Raw genomic sequence first — 27734 nt, 5'->3', positions numbered from 1 at the left:
TTGAGATTAATATTTGATTTTTCATCAATTTTTAAAATGTAAGTGTTTAAACATTAATAAAAAACAAAATTATACATGATTTTACTCAGTCAACAATGGTTTAGCACATATATGTATATATATACATATATATATTTATGTATATATATATATATGTATTTATACACATAATTCATTGATATGTTTTCTCATCATAGAAATGGCATACAGTGTCATGGGCATATTGGATTTTTTTCTATTTTCAAAAAAATCCCTTAAATTCTTCTTTCATCTTGCACTCAAGTTTTTTATTGTAATCTTCCATACACATTTATTTTACTCTTTCACTAAAAATAATTGTAATATTTTACATGTCAAGCAAGGACCCATCATGATTAAACACCATTTATTTCTTCTAATACTCTGTTCTTACAGTATTGCATTTTTGAGTCTGACCGCCATTCCCATAAATTGCAATTATTTGGTGCTTTTTCTTATGTTGTTCTCACACACTGGAATTCTTTTTCCATCTATTTCAGCCCCAATAACACTTCCATCTTTCTATAAAATATCAATATGCCATAATTCATAGGTGAAAATCTTTCTTTTCCCCATTATTCTGACTTTAGTGCCCCAACCTTTGCTCTTCCTAAGTCTTACCCCTAATTCCGTAGTTACTTTAGAAACTCTCTATCATTAATTTATACAATGATTCTCCCATTGGGTGGCAATTATTAGAATAAAAAGGCCTTTTTGTAACTATTTGGATATTGTTAATGCCAACATATTGCCCATACACAATCAAGTAAAATACAATAATTATTCTTCAATTAATTGGTTTATCGATATATTAGAAATTAGTGTGGTACATGCAGTTAATAAACCCAAAGAACCCCACAAACATAAAGTTCAAACTAATTTATTTAGTAGTCTAGATTACAGTTTGATATATAAGATACAACACACCCCCATGTAAAAAAGCATTATATAATTAAGTTGACTATACCAAATATTCCCAATTATTTCATCTTTTAGAAATGATTTACACAGCATTATATTTTTATAAAATGGTTAAGAAAAAAGCCTTTGTAAGAATATGAAGTGATGTTAAAGTACTTTAGTCACTACAGTATATTTAATAATTGCCAAATTATGCTGATTTGTATTGGACATTTTCAACAAAGTTATATTTTCTTCTGTAGAATAAAAATTCCTGGTTAAAAACACAAGTTTCCTGACACTACTAAGCCATCTCTTTTGTTCAAATCTTATCATTGTTTTGCTCTATACAACATTAATTAAGTATGTTGGCAGTAAAAGAAATAACAGTTGGATTTCTTTAGAAGATTAACAGTATGAGCAGTACAGCTGAGAAGAGAATTTTCTTGCATATTCTAAAAATGTCCCACCTTTAAAGTTCCTTAGAAAAGGAACACAGAGAGCCGCCCACTCTCCTCTACCTACCACCACATGGCTGCAAAATCTTCAATGTCTGCTGTACTTTTCACTCTTTTTTCAATTCTGAAAAAGGAAAGTTTATTACTGTATGTTACTGCTGCTTTGTAACTGTCATTTTCCTCTTGTTTAACTTTTAAAAAATGTATTATCAAGTTCTCTTTTTCTTTCTTTTCTCACTACATTTAATGCCTTTTTGTATTTTTAGGTATGTCTGTTTAAAAAATTAGAATTTGACATACAAGATTCAAGTGAAACTTCAACACATGTTCTTCTTCTTAGAAAAATGAATTTGTCCCTTATTTGTTAAGCAGGTAACACATTAGCTGTCATTCTTAAATGTTCTTATTATTATCACAATTTTGATTAAAGAAGCAGTAATGTAAAAATAATGTCTATAGACATTGTCTACAGAATCAAATAATTATGTATTTATTATATATTAATTATATTTCTCAGGACCACACATTAATTCTCAGATTTAGTATGTCAGTATCATTTTAAATTTTCTATGAATTAAATCCAAAATTTGATTTAATTAAAACCTTGTAAATTTACTGTTTGAATGCAATGTCAGAATACATGAAACACAAGCAAAATATCTAGCTGGACGTAGGAAATTATATTTAAAATTCAAATTTGTCATGTTCAAAATTAAATTATCAAGATTTGTAGTATAATTTCAAGAAATTATATCTTTGGTTTATATAAATAATCAAAGCGTGCTTATCATTGTCTTGGATGTTGCAACTTAATTTGTGTGTTTCCTCTTGAAGACTGCCACACACAATAGTATTTACAAATATGCAATTACAAATCTATATCATCATATTTGTGTAATAGCTAACAATTTTTGAGTCATTTTGCTTTTTCTATCTGCCATAATGCTCAACATTATACTGTATTTATATGATCTACAGCAACAAGGACATCTCTAAATACTTGAAAACTTGTTTAAACTCTTAAAAGCTTGTCTAAACATAATTAAATTAAGTCCCATGCAACATACAATTTCAAAATCAGTATACCTGAATCATATGTGTAACATTTAACATCAATCTGTTTAGTGCAATTTTTATTCATTCAATGAGCAATGTCTTTACTCATAACAATTCTGTTATTTATTGCTGGAAAGATATATTATACTTTGATTCATATGATATTAATGAGTAACATATGTTAATGATTGTATTAATAGCCTTCTATGCATACTAATTTAAATAAGGTTAAATTCTCAATATTACAATTTTCTAGTAATCCTTCATATACCAAGTCATTGCTCCAGGATACAATCTGTGATAGTTAAAATTTGCAAAGTCAGTCTCCAATAAAATATTAGTAAATATGTCTATTTGGACACCAGGCTTTTTACGATATGCACTGCACTGTCCTTTTACAACCCTGATGATATCTTTTTTTGCTCTAAAGTATATTCTATTTGAAATGTATATAGCTATTATAGAACTTTTTAAATAGTATAATCTTGGTATGTCAAATGCAATAGCAAAACATTTCATAGATATATTTCTAAGAAATTATTTTCAGATTCAATATGTGAACATCTAAAATATTCTGAAGAAATAAGCCAAAGTGCTTAAAAGAAGAGTTAATCCTCAGGACCAGGGGTGTAGCTCAGTGACACTATCCCTCTCTAGCAAGTACAAGGTCCTGAGTTTGATCCCAGTACCAAAAAACAACAAAAAAAAGTTAATCCTATAATTATACCAGACATTTTTCAATGTTAATTCTTTTTAAATTGATTTATAGATTTCAGGCAATTACAGTGAAAAATCAAACCAACTTACTCTGTGATCAAATTTTTCTTTGGATATTGACATGTCAATTTAATAGTTTATATGGAAAAACATGAACCCCGGAATATATAACAAAATACAGAAAAAGAATAAAACAATGGATCTGATACTACCTAACTTTTGGGATTACTGTAAATCTACTATTATTATAAAGAAGATATCAAATCCTTAAAGAACAAACACATACCTTAATAGAACAAATAATGAAGACATAAATGAAATCAGAGAAATATAGTAAACTGATCTTTGAACAAAGGGTAAGGATAGAGACTGATTTTACAAAATTAATCCAAAACTATAATAGAATTAAATATAAAAATGTAATGTGTTAAACTTAGAAGAAAATGTAAGCAAAAATGCATTCTGTGGCTTTATGATTTTAGAAAATGTAATGCATGGCCTATGGAAAAATACGTAAAATTTTATTGAAATTGAAAATTTCTGCTCTGATATAGACACAATTAAAATAATGCAAGGAATAGTCACAGCTTAGGGAATCATATAACACACACACACACACACACATATTCTGTTATATATGTAACAAAATATTCTTACAGCTTATGAATACAAATAAAGAAACCAACTTTTAAAAATGGATAAATCATCTGATCAGATATTTCACAAAACATTATATGCATAATAAACAAGTATATAAAAAGATGGTCAGTATCATGTATCGTGGAACTGCACATTAAAACTATAATTATAACTGATGAGTCTATATCTATTTGAATGATTACAATCTAAAAATAAGACAATAATAAATTCTGACAAAAAATCAGAGAGCCACAAAACCAACTCTTTTTCCTTACTGGTATGAATGTAAAATTGGACAAACATTGCCGTTTTATAACTGTGAATAACTGTTGTCTAACTCAGCATTATATTTTAAGAATGGTTAACTTGTGTCTTAAATTCCATGACGCATGTTGCCAGATGCAGAATAATCATGCTTCAGAAGAGTTCCTGATTTATATGACAGTTGGGACTTTCAGGCTGATGAACTTTAGTTAAGATTTTGAATGGTGTATTAATAAACACTCGAAGATGTTGGGATGAGTTGTTTTTTGCATGTGAAATGAACATAAATACTTGGAAGCCTCCATACTTAAAAAATGAGCAAGTACTAATCACTATAACCTGTAAATATGTTACTTCACATAACAAAGATAATCTTTCGGATGTCATTAAATGAAGACTTCTGAGATGAATGAATCACCCTGGATTATTTGGGTAGGGCTAATCTAATCATAAGAATCCTTATAGGAGAATAAGAAGCAGACAAAATGTCTATTAAGAATATGCATATATTGGCAGAAGCAGAAGTTGAAGCTGAAGGAAAAGGTGACAACAAAATTTCTTTAGGTCTTTACAAGCCAGAGGCTTCTAAATAAAAGACTCTTTCCTAAGGCCTCTAAATGAAGTGTGCTTAGCAGATACTTTGATTTTAGGAATTCTGACTTCCAGAGTTATATCACAGTACACTGGTGTGGCTTAATCTATTTAATTTTTCACTTTTCTTCACAGCAACAATAGATATCAATGTGGGAGAAGAGAGTCTTGGGACTTCTAGTGAAGGATGTCTCTCTTACTCAGCTTTTCCTGTGGTGGAATTTCCCACCTCTTTTCAGTTTCTGTCACTATGTGGGGATGAAGAGCACTACCTTGGTTGGTGTTTGCTGTAATGTCATCCTCTCCAGCAGTGCTTCTTTGTCATTCTGTTTTATCGGAATGAGGCACAGACATCTCACACTGGTGAACTATTTGTTGTGGAAAAAGACACCTAGTTACTCCACTGTTTCTCAGTTAACTAAGATAGTCAGAGATTAAGTAGAAAAAGAAATATTTTACCTGGCAAATTATCCATACCAGGATTTGTTACATCACACTTGCACATTGCCGGAGAATCAGGGACGAATGTGTCTCACCAGGCTGCCTTCACTTGCTGGGTTGGTGATTGCAACACTCAGCCAGGACTTTCTCTTGTATGGAGGAACATGAGACACTGTTGAATCTTTCTCCAATTTCACAGTGCCAAAATGATTTGAGTTTCTCATCTAAGTTTAAAAGCTGTCCTTTGTTTGTCTCTTGCATGTTTTTCTACAAAAAAGAAGGAGGAGAGGAAGTAGTCTATTACATTTTCTTTTTTTTTTTTTGTACTGGGGGTTGAACTCGGATCTTTGCGCTACCAAGGCAGGCCACCGAACCGCTGAGCTAAATCCCTGGCCCTATCTATTACATTTTCAAAAAGTCAAAGCCTTTGGATTTATCTTTTCTATTTCAAAAGTTGTAATGAAGTATTCCAAAAACGTATTTTAATATGCACATATTTAGTTAAATATATAAAGAAAAATATTTTATTAAAATGTATGCATATATTATTTTTCTTTTATTTATTATGTTAATAGGTATGTTTTAGGTATACAATAAGATGACATTCATCATTGGGAATTTGTACCTTTATATGATATATCTTGGCTCTTATTTTTCCCATTCCCCTCCCCTCTTATCAACTCCGCCACCTCTCCTGATTTGCAAAGACTTTGCTTCTATCTTTTTCTTCTCTTGTATTTTTTCTTTCCCTTCCTTCCTTTCCCCTACTACTTACACTCACTCCCCTTTCCCCTTTAGATCTTTTCTTCAGATTTCACTACTGAAAGTGTAAATAAGGATCAAAATGTATAACAGATAATGTATATATTATTTTAAACATTATAACTTTTGGATGTAAGATAGAGCAATAGTGTATAGTATAATTGTTTAGAAAGGTTCTGTTCCAAAAACAAGAAACAAAGAGAAATATGCTTCTTTTACCACATCTTCAAAAATTCCCATGCATGAACAAATTATGCTCTAGGTCTTCTGATATATTATGTCAAAAGTACCAAAATGTCTGTAATGACAACCTCAAAACCCATTACCATTTCTCATCCCACTTACCTCAACAACTGGAGCATGACCATTTTAATAACAAAAATATATTTCAATTCAGGTTATATATCAGCACTGCATCATCTGGTAGATTTCTGCTTAAATAAACACATTCAAAATAATTAAGATTACTCATGAAAATATTTGTATTCTGTATTTGTCATTTAGAATTGAAGAGTCCTCTCATACACAGCTTATGAATTATTTTATTTTCACCAGTGTGTTTTCAATACATAATATAGAAAATTGCTGTTTATTTTTATGGATTTAAAGAATTTAGGATACTACGAGATTGAAGTTGAACCTTGCAAACAGATACAGTTCCTATAACAGTAGGAAACTGTTAAATTAGGAGTTTATTAACAGAAAACCAAAACTTGAAAAGATTTGCATATATATATATATTCTAGTTACTTCTAAATAAAAATTGTGTTTCCTCCAATAATATATTGAGGCAACAAACTTCCCTCATATTAGCAATATTTATGGTTTCTATTACTAACAAATTAACAGATGATTTGTGAAACATACTTTAGTTATATATTAGGAAATTCAGATAATTATTAATATTTTTAAATGTATTGTGTCACTCACTATTTGTATTTAATGCATAAGTGAAGAAACATATTTACTGTAATATAAAAAGTACTATTTCATTTTATTTTTCCCATTAAGTGTATTGGTACATTTAAAGCAAAAAATAAAGTTACATTTATCATTGGGATCTTATACCTTTTCATGATATATCTTGGTTGTTGTTTTTCCCCATACCCTTGCCCTCCCGTCACCCCCTTCACATTTTCCTGTTTACAAAACTTTTTTCCATTTTTTCCTTTTTTCACATTTTTTTCTTTTTCCATATTTCCTTTCCCCTCCCCTTCCCACTTCCCCTTGAGCCATTTTTTTCCTATCTCACACTCTGAATTATAGCATTTTAAACTTATTTGCACTTTTAGTATTTCACACCTAGTAATTATTCGATATTTACTCATGTGTACTATTTATTTCACTAAAAAGTATAGCCTCCTTGTGCTTTCTATAAATGATTCTAGTTTCTCATTATGTATGGCTCAGCAATACTCCATTTTATAGAAAAAAACAAATCTTTATCCAGTCTAAAGTTGATGGGCATTTGAGTCATTTCAAAATTTTAGCTATTATAAATGGTGCCGATATAAACATGGATGCGCATATATCACTGTGGTATGATTACTTTAATTCTTTTGGAAAGACACCCAGCAGGGGATGGCTGGGTCAAAGGTAACCTCTAATCCTCATTCTTTGAGGTATCTCTATATTGATTTCCAAAGTGGTTATACCAGTCTGGATTCCCAACAACAATGGTGAAGGGTTCCTTTCACTCCACAGCCCCACCAGCATTTCTTATTGGTTGATTTCTTGATAGCAGCCATTTTTTCTGGGGTAAGTTTGAACCTCAGTGTTGTTTTCATCTGCATCTTTCAAATGACTATTGTTGCTGAACATTTTTTCTTATGTTTATTTGCTGATATTACTTCTTTGTCTGAGAAATGTTTGTTCATTTCTGACACTCATTTTTCAATAGGGTCTTTGCATTTGGAAGGTCTGATATTTTTAAGTTCTTTATATATTCTAGATAGTAGTCCTTTGAGGAGTAGCTGGTAAAGATTTCTGCCACATTTTAGGTTGTCTCTTAGCTCTGTTGGTGATTTCTCTTGCACTGTAAAAATTTTTTAATACAATGAGATTTCAGTTGTGCTTTGTGCAAGTTTTCATGCTGCTGAGGATTTTTTTCATAAAGTCTTTTACTATGCCAATGACTTTGAGAGTTCTACCTAATTAAATTTCCATTAAGTTTAATGTTTCTGTTTGGATATTAAGATATTTAATCCACTTGGATTTTAGTTTAGTGCATAGTGAAAGATAGGGATCCAGTTTTAATCTTTGACAAGTTGAAAGCTAGTTTTTCCAACACAATTTATGAAAGAGGCTGTCTTTCCTCCAGTGAAGATGGTTGGCTCCTTTGTCAAGGATGAGGCAGCTGAGCATGTCTGGTGTTGATTCTGCATATTCTAATCTATTCCATTGATCCTCAGGTCTGTTTCTTTGCCAGTACCATGCTGTTTTTATCACAGTGGCTTTGTAGTATAGTTTAAAATGGGAATTGTGACACCCCTGCCATGCCTCTGTTGCCAAGATTGGTTTTTGCTATTCTAGGTCTCTTCTGGTTCCAAATGAATTTTTGGAATGTTTTCTCAAATTCTGTGAAATATGCTGTTGGGATTTACATAGTGATTGCACTGCATCTGTTTAGAAGTTTTGGAAGTACGGCTATTTTCACTATGTTGATTCTTCCTACCTAGGAGCAAGGGGTGTCTTTCCATTTTCTTATATCCATTTCATTCTCTTATTTCAGAGTGCTGTAATTTTCAGGGTAGAGTTATTTTGTCTCCATAATTAGATTGATTCCTAGATATTTCAATTTTTGCATGTTATTTTGAAAGGCATTGTTTCCCTAATTTCTGTCTCAGTCTGTTATTTGTGTACAAGAAGGCTACTCATTTTTGAGTGTTGACTTTGTATTTCGGTACTCTACTGAATCTGTCAATTAAGTCTAACAGTCTTTTGGCAGAGTTTTTTGGTTCGTCTATGTATCATATCATCAGCAAATAGTGATAGTTTAATTTCTTCCTTTCCTATGTTTATTACTTTTATTTATTTCTCTTGTGTAATTGTTGTGGCTAATGTTTATAGAACTATACTGAACAGGAGTGGTGATAGTGGATAATCATGTCTTGTTCCTAATTGTTGCATGAAGGTTTTTACTTTTTGACCATTTGTAATGATATTGGCTCTTGGTTTTTCATAGATAGCCTTTATCAGGTTGAGATAAAGACCATAAATTCCAATTTTCTCTAGGGTTTTTATTATGAATGTGTGATGAATTTTGTCCAGTGCTTTTTCTTTTTTTTTAAATTGAGCTTGTTGTACATTTTAGGTACACAGTACAGTTACATTCATTATTGGGATCTTGTACCTTTACATTACAGGTCTTAGTTCTCATTTTTTCCCCTTCTCCCTCCCCTCCCTTCACCCCCTCCATCCCTCCCCATTTACAAACACTTTATTTCCACTTTTTCATTTTCTCATATTCTTTTTCTTTTCCCTTATTACCTTGTGCAATGTTTTTTCTGCATCAATTGAGATGATCATATGGTTTTTGTCCTTAATTCTGTTGATAAAGTGTATTACATTTATTGATTTATGTATGTTGAACCATCCTTGCATCCCTGGGATAAATCCAACTTGGCCAGGTTGTATGATCTTCCTAATGATCTTCTGTATTCTGTTTGCCACTATCTTATTTAGGACTTTTGCCTCTATGTTCATTAGGTTGATTGTCTTGTAGTTCTGTTTTTTTGGTTGGGCCTTTCCCTGCTCTTAGAATCAAAGTAATACTTGCTTTGAGGAGTGATTTCAGAAGTACTGCTTTCCTTTCAATTTCCTTGAAGAGTTTAAAGAGTAGTGGTGATAATTCTCTAAATGTCTCATAAAATTCAGCATTGAAGCCATCAGAACCTGGGCTCTTCTTTGTTGGTAATGTTTTAATTACATTTTCTATTTTCCTCAATGTAATTGGGGTGGTTAGACATTTTATATCTTCTTTGTTCAACTTTAGAAGTTCATATGTGTCTAGAAATCTGTCCATTTCTTCTGTATTTTCCATTTTATTAGATACAGGTTTTCAAAGTAGATATTGATGATCCTCTGGATTTCTGGTGGATCTGTTGTGACTTCTTTTTAATTCCTAATTGCATCAATTTGAGCCTTTTCTTTCCTATTTTTTATAAGGTTGGCTAAGGGTTTATCAATTTTATTTATTCTTTCAAAAACACACAACTCTTTGATTTATTGATTTTTTTTTATTCTTTTCTTAGTTTCCTTTGCATCTATTTTTGCTCTCATCTTTATAATTCCCTCCCTTGTGTGAGTTTTTGGTTTGTTTTGCTCTTCTTTTACTGGGAGTTTAAGGTTAAGAATTAGGCTGTTTATTTGAGCTCACTCTATTTTCCTTTATGGGCATTTGCTACTATAAATTTCCCTCATAGGACTGCTTTCTTTGTGTCACGTAAATTCCTGTATGTTGTACTGACATTAACATTTAATTGTAGAAACTGTATAATTTCTTCTAATTTCTCTGTAATCCAGTGGTTGTTCAGCAGGGTGTTATTCAATTTCCATGTGTTTGTGAAGTTCTTGCAGTTTCTTAGGTATTGATTTCCAGTTTAATTGCACTATTATATGATAATATACAGGAGATAACTTCAATTCCTCTGCATTTACTTAATCTTGATCTGTGAGCTAGAATGTTGTCTATTTTGGAGATTGACCCATGTGTAACAGAAAAGAATGTATATTCTGATTTTCTGTTGTGGAACACTCTGTAGTCATCTACTAAGTTCATTTGTTCTAAGACTTGGTTCAGTTATTTTCCTATGTTGTTGATTTTTTGTCTAGATGCACTGTTTACTTGTATCAGTACAGTATTGAGATCCCCCACTATACTTGTATTAGTGCTTATTTTGTTTTTCATATCCAGTAATATTTATTTTGTACAGTTGGGTACATTAGTATTTGGTGCATATGTATTTTTGATTGTCATTTATTCCTTTTGTATTGTTCCCTTTACAATAAGGTGGCCTTCTTCATATCTTTTAATTAGTTTTGGTTTGACATCTATTGTGTCAGCAAATAAGATAACTACCCCTGCTTATTTTCAGGCTCCTCTTGCAAAGAGAACTGTTTTACATTCTTTTACTCTCAGTCTATGAATTTCTTTGTACATTAAGTGGATTTCTTTTATACAGCATATTGTTGGATTTTGCTTTTTAATCCATCCTGCCTGTCTATTTCTTTTGATTGGTGAATTGAGGCCATTAATATTGACGGTTATAACTGTTATATATTGGCTTTTCATTGTCGCGTTATTTTCCTGTTGTTGGTTCATTTTTTTCCCCTCTCTCCCTTTAATTTCTTGCCTTGCCTGCTATATTTTGCCTTTATAGCATTGTGGTCTTCATTTTTTTTTTCCAGAATATTGTTTAAAAGTGCTTGGAGTGCTGGTTTGTTATTGATGAAATTTCTGAAGTGTTCTTTGTCATGAAAGTATCTTATTTCCCCATCAATTTTGAAAGATAGCTTTTGCAGGATACATCAGTCTAGGTTTCAGGGTATTTTTGTTTGTTTGTCTGTTTGTTTGTTTGTTTGTTTTCTTGAAATACATTACTCTAGGCTCTCCTTTGATTTGGGTTGAAAAGTCTGCTGTGATTCCAATGGGCTTTCCTTTGAATGTGATTGGTTTATTTTCTTTAACTGTTTGTAGTATTTCTTCTTCTGTTGGGTTTCTGGGATCTCGATTATTATACATCTAGGTGAAGAAGTTTTTTATCATGACTAGTTGGAGTCCTATATGCCTCATTTATCTTTATGTCAAATGTTCCACTCTGTTTCCGAAGTTTTCTGTCATTAATTCTTTGAACATCTTTTTTTTTTATGTCATTTGTACTTTCTCCTGCTACTTCATGGATTCCTATAAGCCTTATATTATTCTTCTTTGGATCATCTAGGAGTTGTTGGATTGATTTCTCATGATACTTTGTTGTGGTTTTTTTTTTTCAGCTTTAATTGAGTTTATTGGTACATTTTAGGGATACAGTACAGTTACATTCATTTTTGGGATCTTGTACCTCCACATGACAAGTCTGGATTCTCATTTTTTCCCCTTACCCCTGCCCTCCCTTCACCCCCTCCTCCCCTCCCCATCTACAAACAATTTATTTCCAACTTTTCATTATCTCAAATTTTTTCTTTTCCCTTATTACCCTTCCCCTACCCATCCCACCTTCCCTACACCTTTAGCTCCTTTCTTCCCATTTCTAAATGTCAGTAATCTTATTAGGATTTTATGTATTATTGCAGATTATTCACACCAGAGAAACTATTCGGTATTTACACATGTGTGACTTATTTATTTCACTTAGGAGTATATCTTCAATATGAAGATAAGTTTTTGTTTTTAAGAGATTTCACTTCATAGTCACTGACGCACGTCCTATCTTCTATACTGAAATTCTATCTTCACATTCATTCATCCTCTTGTGATTGCTTTCTATAGAGATTTTAATCTCTTAGATATCTGTTTGAATCAATTTCATGGAATCCATTTCTTTCCTATGTTGAGCATCCAAGGTATCTATTTCTTTCCTATGTTGGGCATTAATCATTTCCCTCATGGTCCTGATCTCATCTATTTTTTTATTTCTTTATGTTCTAGAGTCTCTAATCATGTCTTTCATTTTTCTCACCATCTCTGTGGATATCTGGGAAATTATTTCTGTTTTGAATTTTTCCAGAGTCTCATGTATCTTTTTTTTTTTCTTCCTTCTTATCAGTTCAGTGTATCCAGATGGTTGATTGTCAGACTTTCCTACCTCATTTTCCCCAGCGTTTACCTTTGTTGGGGTGGAAGTCTGTGTTTGTGTCTTGTTTAAATGGCTTCTCATTTCTATTTTTGTAATTGGTACTGTTCTTGTTTTAATTCCTGGTTTAATATGTCAATCTTCCAGATACAGCTGGTATTTAAGTTTTGAGTCTCTACTGTCTATGAGGCAAACTCATTTTTATTATACCAGAGAGGACAACTGATTAGTTCAATCATAACACCTAATCACAAGTGATGCATTAAGCAACACAATAGCATCAAGCACAACTTAGAAAATGACAATTTGTTGTAGTTATTAATCTATCACATTTAACTGTGTGAATTAAATCAAATTTGAGGACCAGCTCAAAATATGTTTATAGTGAATAAACTCTTCAATATAGCAACTATACCCTTCAGGATGCCTATTTAGAAGGAGTAGGGGAGGGAGGGACATATAGATAGGATAGACAAAGGTTGCAATTAAGGTCAGAGGACACAGGAAGATCACACAAATTCTAGAGAGCTGTTGAATATAAGAGAAGACAGAACAAAATATACCCAAGAACAGAACAAACTAACTATAATAGGGAAGCTAGAGCCTGTAATCACTTTTTTTACTTGCTTTTTTAAATATAATCACTTTCTTTTAAAACTAATGGCAATTGAGAGAAGGAAAAAGAGGAGAAAGGGAAAAGAAAGAAAATAAATTCAAATTAGGATGAGAACAGAAACAGAAAGGGAGAGTAATGGAGATCTAGGTGGGAGAGAGTGAGAGAGAGATAAAGAAAAGATAAGAAAAAGATTTTTAAAGATGAAAGATAACTGAGAAAAGAATATAAATATGTGTGTGTGTGTATGTGTGTGTGTGTTGTTGATGTTGTTGTTATTGTTGTTGTTGTTTTGTACCAGGGGTCAAATTCACAACCTTGTACTTGTAAGGCATGTGATGGAAAAACTGAACTAAATCCCTGACCTCAAAAATGTTTTAAATGATTAAAGAAAGATAAGTGAAATGTATTACTTTGAAGATAAAAAATACAAATAGAAATAGAGGGCCTCCTTCAGTGTATGCCTCTGTTGATGCAATAGACAGTGTGGATAGGAGTGTGCAGTTCTAAGCTAATTAGACTCAGCAAGCCAGCAGTTGTACCCTGAAGTCCAGGCTGATTTCTGATTGCAAGGCCCATGTAGAGATCTCTGTCCTCCTGCTGTGTTGAACTCTGGAAGGTTCTACTGCAGGTTCCAGCTGTCTTTCCACTGAAGTTAGACCTAGCTTCACTGTGAGGTTCTGGTCCCTCCAACTTACCAACTGTAGTAGTGTGGTGTGCCTTCACTGCAGGAGCCTCAGAGAGGCCTTCTTTCTGTTGTTCATTGTGGGGAGAAGGGGGCACAAACACCTGTATATCGGCTCCCACACAGCCAGGCTTCTCTGTGTCACTGGGTCAAAGGGCATGGCTCAAAAGTACTATTTTAAATTATTTTATAACTAGTTTTCTAATGTAATTCCTTTCAGTGTATTTCTTTAATTTTACTTCCTGAATTAAAAGCATTTTTTAAAAAATTCCATATTCTTCATTAGTATAGTTGAAAGGATTACAGCACAGATGGATAAGGATCATCTATTCCAAAATGATAACACCTTTTCTTACATAGATGCAAAATCAAAGACAAGAAAAATAAAAGGATTGACAGCAGCATAGAAGCTAGAAAGTTGGAAGGCAAATAACAAAGTAGAAGAGGTAGAAGAAGTAAATGCTATCTCAATTATTTCTCTTTTTGATGAGACAAAATTCAGGGCAAGTAACAAGTTAAACAGGAAAGTTTTTTTTTTTCAACTCAAAGTTTGTAGAGGTTTGAATCCATAATTAAGTGTCCCCAAGGCAGAGTATCTTGACAGAAGGGCATCCCAAAGGAGAAACAGTCCATGCTGGAGTCAGGAGGGGAAGCAGAATCAAGCAACTAGCAGCACCCTTGATTTTCTTTTCTCTCTTTATATCTGAACTATAAGCCTATTGATTAGTGCCACCCACACTCAGGGTGTGGCTTCCCTTATTCACATGCAGAAATATGCTAAATGCATTTAGTTATCTTAGTATTTTAATCCCAGTATCACACATCCTACATCTAGTTACTTCTAAAAAGCTCCACCTATGAGCACAAGAGGAATTGGGAGAACATCTAGATATAAGTCCTAGCAACATTTATACAGCAGAAAAGGGATATGAAAGAATTAAATTTATACAATGAATCCCCCTACAGACTCAGGCCTTGGTTATGTTATTACTACAGAAAGTGGAATGACTGTGGAGAAAAAAAACGATTGAAAACTCGTATCTCTTCTTCCACTCTGTGAAAGTGATCACTGGTCATAAAAGCCTAGGAGAAAGTACAGCTCTATCATTTTAAGAAGGCTAAAAACCAAAACAAACAAACAAGCAAAAAAACCAGAAAAACAAAAACGAAAACCACTGAAATAGTCACAAAGATCTAAATTTAAGGTAAGTGTATTATTATTTTGTAAATGAGATCATTAAATGAAAGTTTATTCCAAGCAATATTCATACTGTTCCCACAGCAGGGTTTCTGGATTTGAATTCACAGGTTTATAAGATCACATATAATGATCAATAATTTAGTGGTGAGCAAAGTACAGGATATAAAATAATACAGCAGTCACGCAAGAGTGGCAATGAGGCATCTTTCAATAACTATATAAGACAAGAATAGCATATATATATGGATTGAAGCAATCAGCATTAAATTCTTTAAAGCTTTACACACTACTAGCCATAGGTGTTTCCTAAGTACATTAAGAAATCTCTCATTTGAAGGTAGAGCTGCCTATACTTATTGCCTATCAAATATAGACTATTTACTAATTATGGTTCCCTAATAAATATTAAATGTGACCAGACAAAATCCTTTGGTTTGGTATATACTTCAGAAGAATTCTCATTTATCTTGGATTTAGATAGATTTTGAGTTAATTTTGGAGGTTTCAACTACGAGATAAATACTCAGGCATTGTCATTGTTAGAGAAATTTTACATCAGCTATAAAAACCTCAATTAAAAAGACTACAAAAGGAAAATTCTAATCTTCATAATACACTCAGCAATTGGAGAATGGAGGAGAAATTGCACTCAGTTCAGTTGAAACAAAACAGCTTGGGTGAGTGATTGGAAAAGTGGTGGAATACTTAGGGAGGAGCCTAACCAATACAGTATATAAAGTATATTAAATTATTGATCATTTTGAAATTGTCCTTCTCTGTGACTTTGCCAACTGGTTAACAAAAAACTCTGGTGATACTGCTGCTGTCTCCTTACATGTTCACAATTCACAAAAAATGTTTTCCAAGTCTTTGTGAAAAACATTTATTGGATTATGAAACTGGGATGAGGAGGAGAAAAGATCTACACACATGTCCAAAGGACAGGAAAATATTTTACAATTTCAAATTTTGTAAAGTAAATGCTGTAGGAAAAACAAAATCAGGGGTCCATGGTCAATAAGAGATGATTTTACAGTTTGGTTCAACTGTAGCAGACATTAATACCATTCTGGGCAGCAAAGAACTAATAATTTGAAATGGACTCAGTCTTCTCAAGAATATGTGATGTAGAGAATTGGAATGAAATTTTCCTTAAATCATTAAAGTTTTAGAAGTTCATAAAAAAAAGCAAAGAGAAAAACATTTATGAAATCAAATAACTATGAATGAAGCTTTGGCCTCAAATCTTTGATGAAAAATTCTTGTGAAACTGCTTGTTGAATTTTTCCTCACATAGTCAAACTAAGTTTTAAGTTATTGAATTAATGTTGACAGCTATAGTTAAGTTCAGATAGGATTTGAAGTCTAAGCTGAGACCAAAAAAGGTAACAGAAATTACTTTGTATTTAGAGTACACAATTGTTTATAGATGGGAGGAAACCATGAAATCAAGTGATTTGAGTAGCAATGGAAAAGAATAAGAGATAGCAAATTAGATATCAACAATTATGATGTGAAGAAAAGCCCAGGTCCTGATGTCTTCACTGTTGATTTCTACAAGGCATTTAGATAAGTTCTATTGCCACAACTCTTTAAACTTTTCAGTGAAATTGAAAGGGAAGCAGTATTTCTGAATTCATTCCTGGAAGCAAGTGTTACTATGATTCCAAGATGAGGAAAAGACCCAACCAAAAAGAGAATTGCATGCTACTCACCTTAATGAACATAGATGCAAAAATCCTCAGTAAGGCACTGGCAACAGAATAGAGGTTCATTGAGAAGGTTATACACCCTGACTAAGTCAGATTTATCCCAGGGATACATGGATGGTTCAACATACATAAATCAATAAGTGTAATGTACTATATTAACAGAGACAAGGACAAAATTATATGATCATCTCAATAGATGCAGAAAAAGTATTCCACAACATTCAACACCCATTCATGATAAAAATCCTGCAGAAAACTGGAATTGATGGTCTCTACCTCAACTTGATAAGGGTTATCTATGAAAAGCCAACAGCTAACAACATAGCAAATGGTCAAAAACTGAAAACCTTTATGCTAAAATCAGGAACAAGACAAGGGTGTCCACAATCACCGTTCCTGTTTACTGTAGTTTTGGAAACATTAGCCACAGCAATTAGACAGGAGAAAGAAATGAGCAGTAAAGGTAGGAAAGGAAGTAGTGAAATTGTCATTATTTGCTGATGATGTGATACTCTATGTAGAAGACAAACAAAACTCTGCCAAAAGACTTCTAGACTTAATTAACAGACTCAATAGAATAGCTGGATACAAGGTCAAGATTCAGAAATCAAAAGCCTACTTGTGCACAATTAGCAGACTCACTGAGAGTGAAATTAGGGAAACAATCCCTTTTAAAATAGCCTCAAAAATAAAATATTTAGGAATCAACTTAACAAGGGATTCAAAAGGCCTCTATATCAAGAACTACGACACTCTGAAAAGAGATTGAAAAGGATATAAGAAAATGGAAAGAAATCCCCTGTTCTTATAGGAAGAACCACTATAGTGAAAATGGCTATATTTCCAAAACTGCTATACAGATTCAATGCAATCCCAATTTAAATCCCAACAGTATATTTCACAGAAATAAGAGAAAATAATCCAAATATTCATTTGGAATCAGATGAGACCTGGATTGGCTGCTATCAAGAAATCAACCAATAACAAATGCTGATGAGGTTCGAGGAAATAGGAACCCTTCTTCATTGTTGGTGGGAGTGCAGTCTGGTGCATTCACTATGGAAATCAATATGAAGATACCTCAAACAACTAGAATTAGAAGTCTAGTTTGACCCAGCTATTCCTCTGCTAGGTATCTTTCCAAAAGAATTGAAAGAATTATACCACATAGATAAATCTTAACCCATTTTTGTAGAGGAACAGTTTATAATAGCTAAAATTTAGAAACAGCCCCATTGCCCATCAACTGGAGACTGGATAAAAAAAGATGTGTTTGTGTGTGTGTGTGTGTGTGTGTGTGTGTGTGTGTGTGTTTGTTTTATGAAATAGAGTACTACACAGACATAAGGAACAAGAAACTGGAGATATTTATAGCTAAGTGGATGCACACTGAAACCAAACTCTTAAGTGAAATTAAGCCACAAATCTGTAAATACTGAATAGTTTCTCTGATGTGAAAAATTAAAAGTGTAAATTTGGATCAAAATACATAATTGATATAGTGTGATAGGAGAAAAAGGTCAGAAAGGGTGGAGAAAGTGGGATGGGTAGGGGAAAGGTAAAAAGGGAAAAGAAAAAAATATGTGAAAAGTAAAAACATGGAAACAATGATTTGTAAATAGGAAAGGGTGGAGTAGCTGAAGGGAGGGCTGGAGAATAGGGATAAATAAGAACCGAGATATATCATGTAAAGTTTCAAAATCCCAATGATGAATAGAACTCTATTGTATACTTAAAATGTACCAATAAACAATACAGATAAAAATATGATGCTTAAGAACATTCCAGTACAGCACTCATTGTACAGTCTGCTGTATCATAATGTGGCATGCTGAACAAAAAGGACTCATAATTTAATTCTTTTTAATTTATTCTTATTCATAGTGTTGCAATAAATTCCCAAAATTACCCTGGATAGAAAATTTTTAGGTTACTGATTCTCTTGCTAATGATTGCCTTTTTTTATTAGAAAGAAATACACTCATGATATTTCTTCTTGTGGAGTTATAAGTAATATACATGAAAATTATAAAAAATAGAAAAGTAGATTTTAAACACTGGTATTAATGTATATCAAAGAGGTGCTAGACTCTATGCTTCAGCACAACAGACTTGAAATGTCTGAGAAAGAAAAAAATATCCAAATCAATTACTATCACCAATTTGAGAAAGAAAAATACATGTATCAAAAGATTCACATCTTCAATGATACTTGCAGTTAGGTAATCAAATATTAACTATTTTCTATCAGATTTCTTAATAGAAGTGTATCAAATAGAGTATCTTTTATCATGTATACAGCTACTTGAAAAGCCCACACAGAATTTGAAAGCAAATTATAATATTCCAGGAGATGGTTAAATTTCTATTTTTCAGGCTCATTATAAGCATTGTTATCAGAATAAAGATAGGTTGCTTCTTTTCTCTTTTTGTTACATTTTCCAGGCCTTTAAAAAAATGTCATTTCCATGCAAATTACCCTCTTGCAACATTCATTAAACCCTTTTTTCTGAGATGCAAACTAGTTATCAATTCTCTCAGTTATCTATGAGATATCTTGAAAGGGTCAAAACAGCAGAACAATGCTACTCTGATTCAATACAAAATATAAAATAGAAAGATATTATTCAAAGTTATATTTTTGTGATGTGAAAATGTTCTGAGACATGACTGAGAAAGAATACATTCTTGTGTGTTAGGATAATTAATGTGAGAATCGTACAAATACATTTTTATTACAAACTTATATAACAATTACAATGATCTCTTCTGCAACCATTCTTCCAAGAAGAAGACTATCTGTATTTCATGGGTGAACATCAAAGAAGTTACAATTGCTCCATCTCTCATAATATGTGCTTTTTTAATGGAAAGGGAAATATGTGAATGAACAGTAACTTTAACAATGGAGGACGGACATTTTACACTGATGATACTCAGGTAACAATTTCTTATAATCATTCTAATACAATTATAACATCTTCATAAGAATTTCCCAACTATTTTAACCTTTAAAAATTTTTCATAGAAATACATACTTTCTTGAATTATTGGTGGGATTTCTAAACATTTGTGTATGAGATATTGCTAAAGAAATGTGATAAATATAAAAATAATGCTAGCATTTATTATCAACATTATAAAATTTATTTAAATATTGAAACTATGCTCTACTTTTTAAAAATAATTAAATAAGGGATGAAAACTATGGTTAACTTACTTTATGTTAGAAAATATATGATTTATTCATTAGTAGAAATATATGACATTTCATTTGGAAGCAATATTTTATTTGAGAGAGATGTGATACAATAAATATAAATAAATTTCATATTGAGCCTGTTTCTTATAATATTGTATTTTTAACAAGTCAATTGTGTCATTTTTTAAATTCTCCACTTGAAGTTTAAAAGTTTTCCAAATTGTGTAAATAATAATTAAACAGAATTTTACTTTACAAATAAAATGGTAAATTAGAAAAAAAATGCTGTGTTTTATTGTCTAAATATTTGTTTTTCAGGGAAAATTACTTTCCAGGACTAAAATTACTTATAATAAGTTATTTTGAAAGTTCATCAAACAATTATAATAAGACTCAGAATGGGCAAAGATAAACTGGAGGACAATTTGGAGAAACACTAGTATTTTCATACTAGCTGTTAGCTTACATTTTAATACCAGCATTTTTGTTTACTCTGCTAATAAGTGGACCTTCAGTTTTTTGAAAAAATACATCTACTGTGTGATACACTGCAATTTTTTAAAAATGTGAAGAAGATTCAAAGGAAGCAAAATTATAATTCTAATACTTCATCTGAACTTGTAAATATATCCTCCCTACATTTATTTTCCTCACAAGATGAAATTAATAGGAATAGAACTCGCAAAATTCTATTTGTGAAATTATGCCAGACAAAATTTCTATAGTGAAATAGCTATAGTAATAATACTTATTTCACTATGTTTTCTTCCTATGCAAATTTTGAAAGTTTTACAGACATTAAACTAAATTAAAACTATATATATATATATATATATATAACATATAATATACATAACATTTATTTATAAAATATATACACATATATATATTTACATGTTTTAAAGTATACATTTTGGAATTGCTAAAACATGCAATTAGCATGCATTACTTCGCATATTTAGTCCATGCTATGTTGCTATAACAGAAGATCTGCATCTGGTGTCATAGTCACATTCTCATCACTGAAAAACAAAACAAAACAAAACAAAACATTTGACCCATACAATATATAGGAAGGGCATTAATTTTTGCTCATGGTTTCAACCCATGATCAGTTTATGCTATGGCACAAGTGGCATAATGAGAAGTATGTAATAGAGGAAGCATTCGAATTCATGGCAGCCAGAAAACAGAAAGGATTAAGCATACACTTTTCTAGATCATGACTTCAGTGACCCATGTTCAACAGGGCCTAACCACCTAAAAGCACATTCAGCTACTAAACTCATCAGTGAATGAATCTGCTAATGAATGCCCTCCTGATCCTATCACCTTTCAAACACTCACAAGATCCCTGGAAGACAATTGAAATTCAAAATTTAACAGCTTACTAATTCATAAAAGAGAGAAGTGTATTTTCATTCATAGTTTTGGAGACAGGGAGTTCAAGAACATGGTTCCAGCATTTGCTCAACTTCTAGTGAGTGCCCTGTATTGCATCATATAATGGTAGAGAGGAAGACAGAGGAAAAAGCTATGTATGGAAAGAGCTTGGCTTGCTTTGTAAAAAGCCACTCTCATGGACACAAGAGCTTGGCTTGTTTTGTAATAAATCACTCTCATGGATGCTAACAAAGTCCCCTTAAAATAGAAATGACTACCATAAAAAAAAAAATGAATCCCTCTCAAAATCCAAATGACCCCGAAGAACCCCAGCATCTTTCAACATTGTCTCAATGGGCCAACCTACCATTTAAATTTGGTGAAGAAAACCCTCAACTGAATAACATCATATGTTTACTCTTTTAGGCACTGCTGTTTTTGTTTTGTTTGTGTATTTTGGGGAGGTACCAGGGATTGAAATCAGGACCCTTCACTTGTTAGGCAGGCAGAGGCACCACTGAACTAAATCCTTCACCCTACTTACTATGTTTTTATGTGATGAGAATATTTAAATTTTTCTCTTAACAATTTGCAATAACACAGTACATTGATGTGAATTTGGTTTGCTAAATTTGTTTTTCCTAAATAAAATGTTGTATCCTTTTACAAATAACTCCCTAAACATTTCTACTCATTGTTTTCTTCATGCATTCCAAGATAACCTTAAAATTTCCATTTTTAGAATATGTGTCAGTTACTATTCTACTAATGAATACTAGTGTATTCAAACTAATATTTCTGTCTATGTTAATTAGGGATATTAGCCTGTAGCTCTCTTTTTTGATTGTATCTTTCTCTGCTTTTTGGCCTCAAGGTGATGCTTGCTTCCTGAAAGAATTTGGAAGTACCACTTCACTTTCAACTTAATTGAAGAATTTAAACAATAGTAGCAATAGTTCTTCTATAAATGTCTTGCATAATTCAGCAGTGAAGCAATTAGGACCTGAGCTTTTCTTTGTTGCTGAGTGTGTAATTGCAGTTTAAATTTCATGGATTGAAATTTGGTTGTTTAAAAGAATTTTCAGGTTATCTTCATTCAACTTTGGTAATAAATATGTATCTAGGAATGTGTTCTTTTCTTCTGTGTTTTCCATTTATTGGTGCATAGATTTTCAAATTAGGTATTGATGAGCCTCTGGATTTCTGTTAGATCTGTTGTAATTTCACCAAAATTGCATTGATTTGGGACTCTTTTTTTCTTTATTTGATAAAATTGCCTAAGCATTTGTCAACTTTGTTTAATCTTTAAAAGAAACAAGTCTTTGTTTCATTGATTTTTTTAATCTTTCTGTTAGTCTTCACTGCATTATTGTTCTGAATTTTATAATTTCCTGCCTTGTATGAGCATTGTGTTTATCTTGCTTTTCTTTGTTTGGAAGCCTGAGGTTCAGCATTAGTTTGTTTATTTGAATTCACTCTGTTTTCAAAATATGAGTATTCCCTTACATGAATTTCTCTCATAAGACTGCTTTCATTTTGTCCCACAAATTCCAATATTGACAAATAGATTTCAGCAGACTATCAAGAAGATCGTACAACCTAAGTGATACTCATCCCAGGGATGCAGGGATAGATCAACATTTATATATTAATACATATAATACACTATATTAATAGAATCAAGGACAAAAAAATCTATGATCATCTCAATAGATGCAAAAATAAGTGTTCAACAAAATCCAACAGCCATTTATGATGAAAACCCTACAAAAATTGGAAGACATAGTCTTTCTGTCAATCTGATAAAAGCCATCTATGAAAAACTAACAGATGAGCCAGAGTCCCATCATATCTTCAGTAAATGAGCGCAGATCTTGGGGAGCAGCTGTGTAGACCAGAGTGGCACAGATGCAGGCAGATCCCAGCCAGGGCCCTCCTGTGACCACAGAGGCATAGGCACACCTGCCCAAGCCACAGCCTACCTAGAAAAGGGCTGCACAGGTGCACAAGCTTCATCCAAAGTCCCATCATACCATCAGTAAGTGCACACAGATCCCAGGGAGCAGGTGTATGGACCAGAGTGGTGCAGCTGCATGCAGATCCCAGCCAGGGCCAAGCCCAAACCCACAAGCATAGGCACACCTGCCCATGCCACAGGCACAACTAGAAAGAGCTATATGGGTATACAAGCTTCAACCAGAGACCCATCATACCTCTGGCCATAGCCAAGGGAAACCTGGAAAAGAACTACACAGATGGGCAAGCAAAAGCCAGAGGCTTGCCCTGATACCATTTATAAGTATGTGGAAACCTAAGTCAGAAGTCTACACGGCCAATAATCATTAGTATACACAGTCCTCAGGCAAAGGCCCTCCAAGACAACATCTTCATAAAGGCCCCAGCCAGAGGCTCACCTAGATATCATCCAACATGTGCACAGGGCCCAACCCGAAGCTCACCCAGACAACAGGCCAGGGATTTAGAAGGCCACCATTTTAAACTCAGGAATTGGCGTACCACTGAGCAGCAGAGTAAAGGCTGCTAACTGGCTTGCTGAGAATTGAAGACCACTGGGTGAGCAAAAAGTTCTTTAACAAAGACACAACAGGATGCATCTATTGAAATATGAAGACTCATAAATAAGTCTCAAAACCAGAGTTCCAGATCAGCTAAGGCAACGCAAAGGGAAATGAGATGGAACAATCTGATACTCAACAACCTGGATTCTCTAAACATGCACTGAAAAAGGACCTGGAAAAAAATGAAATCAGAAAGGATTTCTCAGATATGAGCAGAGATTGTGCCCATAGTACAAAAACCTGATTAATAAATCTAGAATGGACATAGACAAAAAATAGAGGAGCTGAGAAACATAACATAATCCCAACATAGGAAATAAAAGGAATTCATAAAACAGATTCCAACAGATTTCCATGTGATTATAAAAACTCCATCAAAAGTTATGCAGCAGAACCAGCCAATATGAGGACAGAATTTCATATATAGAAAGAATTAAAATTAGTGAACAGAAAAAGAAAAAAAAAATCTTAAAAAATAGTAAGGGATCAGAAAAAATCAATCCAGCATCTGATGATAATAATATAAGACTGATCAGAATCAACGAAGAAACAGGAAAGAGTGCAGATGACATAAAAAACTGTTCACAGATGTAATTTCAGAAATCTTCCAAAATAGGGGAAAATAACTTGATATACAGATAAGTGAGGCTTATAGGACTCCAACTAGCTTTGATTTTAAAAAATCTATATATAGACATATAGTAGTTAAGATTGCAGAAACCCAACAGAAGAACACAATTCTACAAGCAGGCACAGAAAAGAAACAGATCACATACAAAGAAAAATTCATTAGAATCACAGCAGACTTCTCAACACAAACCCAAAAGACAAGAAGACCTTGGAGTGATGCATTTCAAGCCCTAAAGGAAGACAAACTCCAACCCAGATGGATGTTATAAGACAATTTCATGGCAAAGATCACCTTAGGAACTTCATGAATACTAAACAGGCACTCCAAAAATGTAAAATAATATCCTAGGAAAAGAAAATGAGAATCACAACTGGAGGAAGCCTAGCAGAATGAATCCAACAGGCACAACAAAAAATTAAATGCAAATGGGAAGAATTAAAAAAAAAGTCATGACAAGGATAAGTCAATATATATCAGTTATAATCATCAATGTTTATCGTCTCAATCAATCAAAATAAATAGACTGGTAGAATGAGTCAATAAGCAAGATCCAACAATATGCCACATGTAAGAACCACACTTAATTCAAAAAGAAACTCATAGACTTAAAGTTGAAAGGTGGAAACAATACTTCATGTGAAAGGAACCCCCTAAAAAGCAGGCATAGCTATCCTCTTTGCAGATCAAATGTATTTCAAACCAACACTGATAAAGACAAAAAAAAAAAAAAGGACACTGCATCCTTGTAAAGGGAACACCCCATGAGGAAGAGATGATAATCACAAATATATATGCACCAATCACTAGTGCACCCAATTACATAAAACAAATACTAACAGACATGAAAAATAACATAAACACTAATACAGTGGTAGTGGGGGACCTCCGATCACAAACAGATAGATTAACCAGACAAAAAAGTTAACAATGAAATACAAGAGCTCAATCAAATCCTTGAACAAATGGACTTAACAGATGTTTATAGTGTTCCATCCCAGAAAAACAGAATACATATTCTTTTAAGCTGCACATGGATCATTCTCAAAAATAGACCATATATTCACTCATGGAAAATATTTAAGTAAGTGCAAAGGAATTGAATTTATCCCCTGTACATTATCAGGCCATACTGTGATGAAATTGGACACCAATAGCAAAATACAGTAAAAAGATTTCATAAACATATAAAAATTGAACAACACATTTCTGAATAACCAATGGATCACAGCGGAAATTAAAGAAGAAATTAGACAGTTACTACAATTAAATGACAATGACAATACAACATTCGAATACATGGGACTTAATGAAGGCAGTCTTATGAAGGAAATTCATAGCAGTGAATATACATATTAGGAAAACAGAGTGAGTACAAGTAAACAACCAGATTCTGAACATCAAGCTTCTAGAAAAAGAAGCAGGACAATCCCAAAGCTCATCAGTGGAGGAAATTATAAAGATTAAGGCATAAATCAATAAAATGGAGACTAAAAGAACAATATAAAAATCAAATGAAGCTAAGAGTTGTTTCTTTGAAAGAATAAATAAAATTTACAAACCCTTAGCAAACCTTCTCAAAAAAAGGGAAATAAAAAACCCAAATCCATGCAATTAGGAATGAATGTGCTGAAATTACAAGGGATTCAGCAGGAATCAGAGGATCATCAATACCTACTTTGAGAACCTGTATGCCGATAAGATGGAAAATACCAAAGAAATGGACAGATTCCTAGCTAAGTATGAATGACCAAAGGCGAAGAAGATGACTTAAAAATTCTAAAAGACCCAATATCAATGAAAGTGAAAATATAATTAAAAATTATCAACTAAAAAATTCAGGCACTGATGACTTTAAGGCTGAATTCTAGCAGACATTTGGAGAGGAACTACTGCTACTCCTGTTTAAACACTTCAATGTAATTGAAAGAGAGGCAATACTCCAGAATTTGTTCTTGGAAGCAGGCATCACCTTGATTCCCAAAACAGAGAAAGACCCAACCGAAAAAGAGAACTTTAGGCCAATCTCACTAATAAACATAAATACAAAAATTCTTAATAAGAAACTGGCAAATAGAATGCAGAAGATCACCAAGTGGGATTCATCCCTGAGATAAAGGGATGGTTCAACATATGCAAATCAATAAATGTAGTACATTAATAGATCCAAGGACAACAGATCCAAGGAGAGAAACCATATGATCATCTTGATAGATGCAGAGAAAGCATTTGACAAAATCCAACATGCATTTATGATAAAAAACCCTCCAAAAATTTGGAATAAATAGTCTCTACCTCAATCTGATAAAAGCCATCTATGAAAAACCAACAGCCCAAATCATATTAAGTGGTCAAAAATTGAAATCCTTCACATAAAAATCAGGAAAAGATGCAGGTATCAATTATCACCACTCCCATTCGATATAGTTTTGGAAACATTAGCCACAACAATTAGACAAGAGAAAGAAATAAAAGGAATAAACCTAGGAAATGAAGAAGTCAAATTGTTATTATTTGCAGATGACATGATACTCTGTTTAGAAGACCCCGAGAACTCCACCAAAAGTCCTCTAGACTTAATAAACAAATTCATCAAAGGACCTGGACACAAGGTCAACACAGAAAAAAACAATACTGTTATTGTACGAAAAACAGACTCACTGAGAGAGAAATGGGCAAACAATTTCTTTCACAATACCATCCAAAAAATACCTAATAATCCACCTAATGAAAGAAATAAAAGATCTCTATTCTGAAAACTAGAGCACTCTGAAAAAAAAATTGAATCAGAAAATCAGATTATGATATCAGAAAATGGATTAGGGTATCAGAAAATGGAAAGACAACCCTTGCTCCTGGGTAGGTAAAATCAACATAGTAAAATGGCCATACTTCCAAAACTGCTATATAGATTCAAAGTAATTCATTTGAAATTCTAACAACATATTTCACAGAACTATGGAAAATAATCCAAAATTTCATTTGGAGCAAGAAGAGACTTAGAGTAGCAAAAGCGATTCTAGGCAACAAAGACAAGATAGGGAGTATCACAATTCAAACCTTGAACCTAAACAACAAAGCTACTGTGATA

The sequence above is a fragment of the Fukomys damarensis genome, unplaced genomic scaffold, assembly GCF_012274545.1.
Source record: "Fukomys damarensis isolate Sample0158 unplaced genomic scaffold, DMR_v1.0_HiC HiC_scaffold_38, whole genome shotgun sequence".
Taxonomy (NCBI): Eukaryota; Metazoa; Chordata; class Mammalia; order Rodentia; family Bathyergidae; genus Fukomys; species Fukomys damarensis.
The sequence above is the reverse complement of the archived record's forward strand: the minus strand, read 5'-3'. Positions refer to the sequence as shown.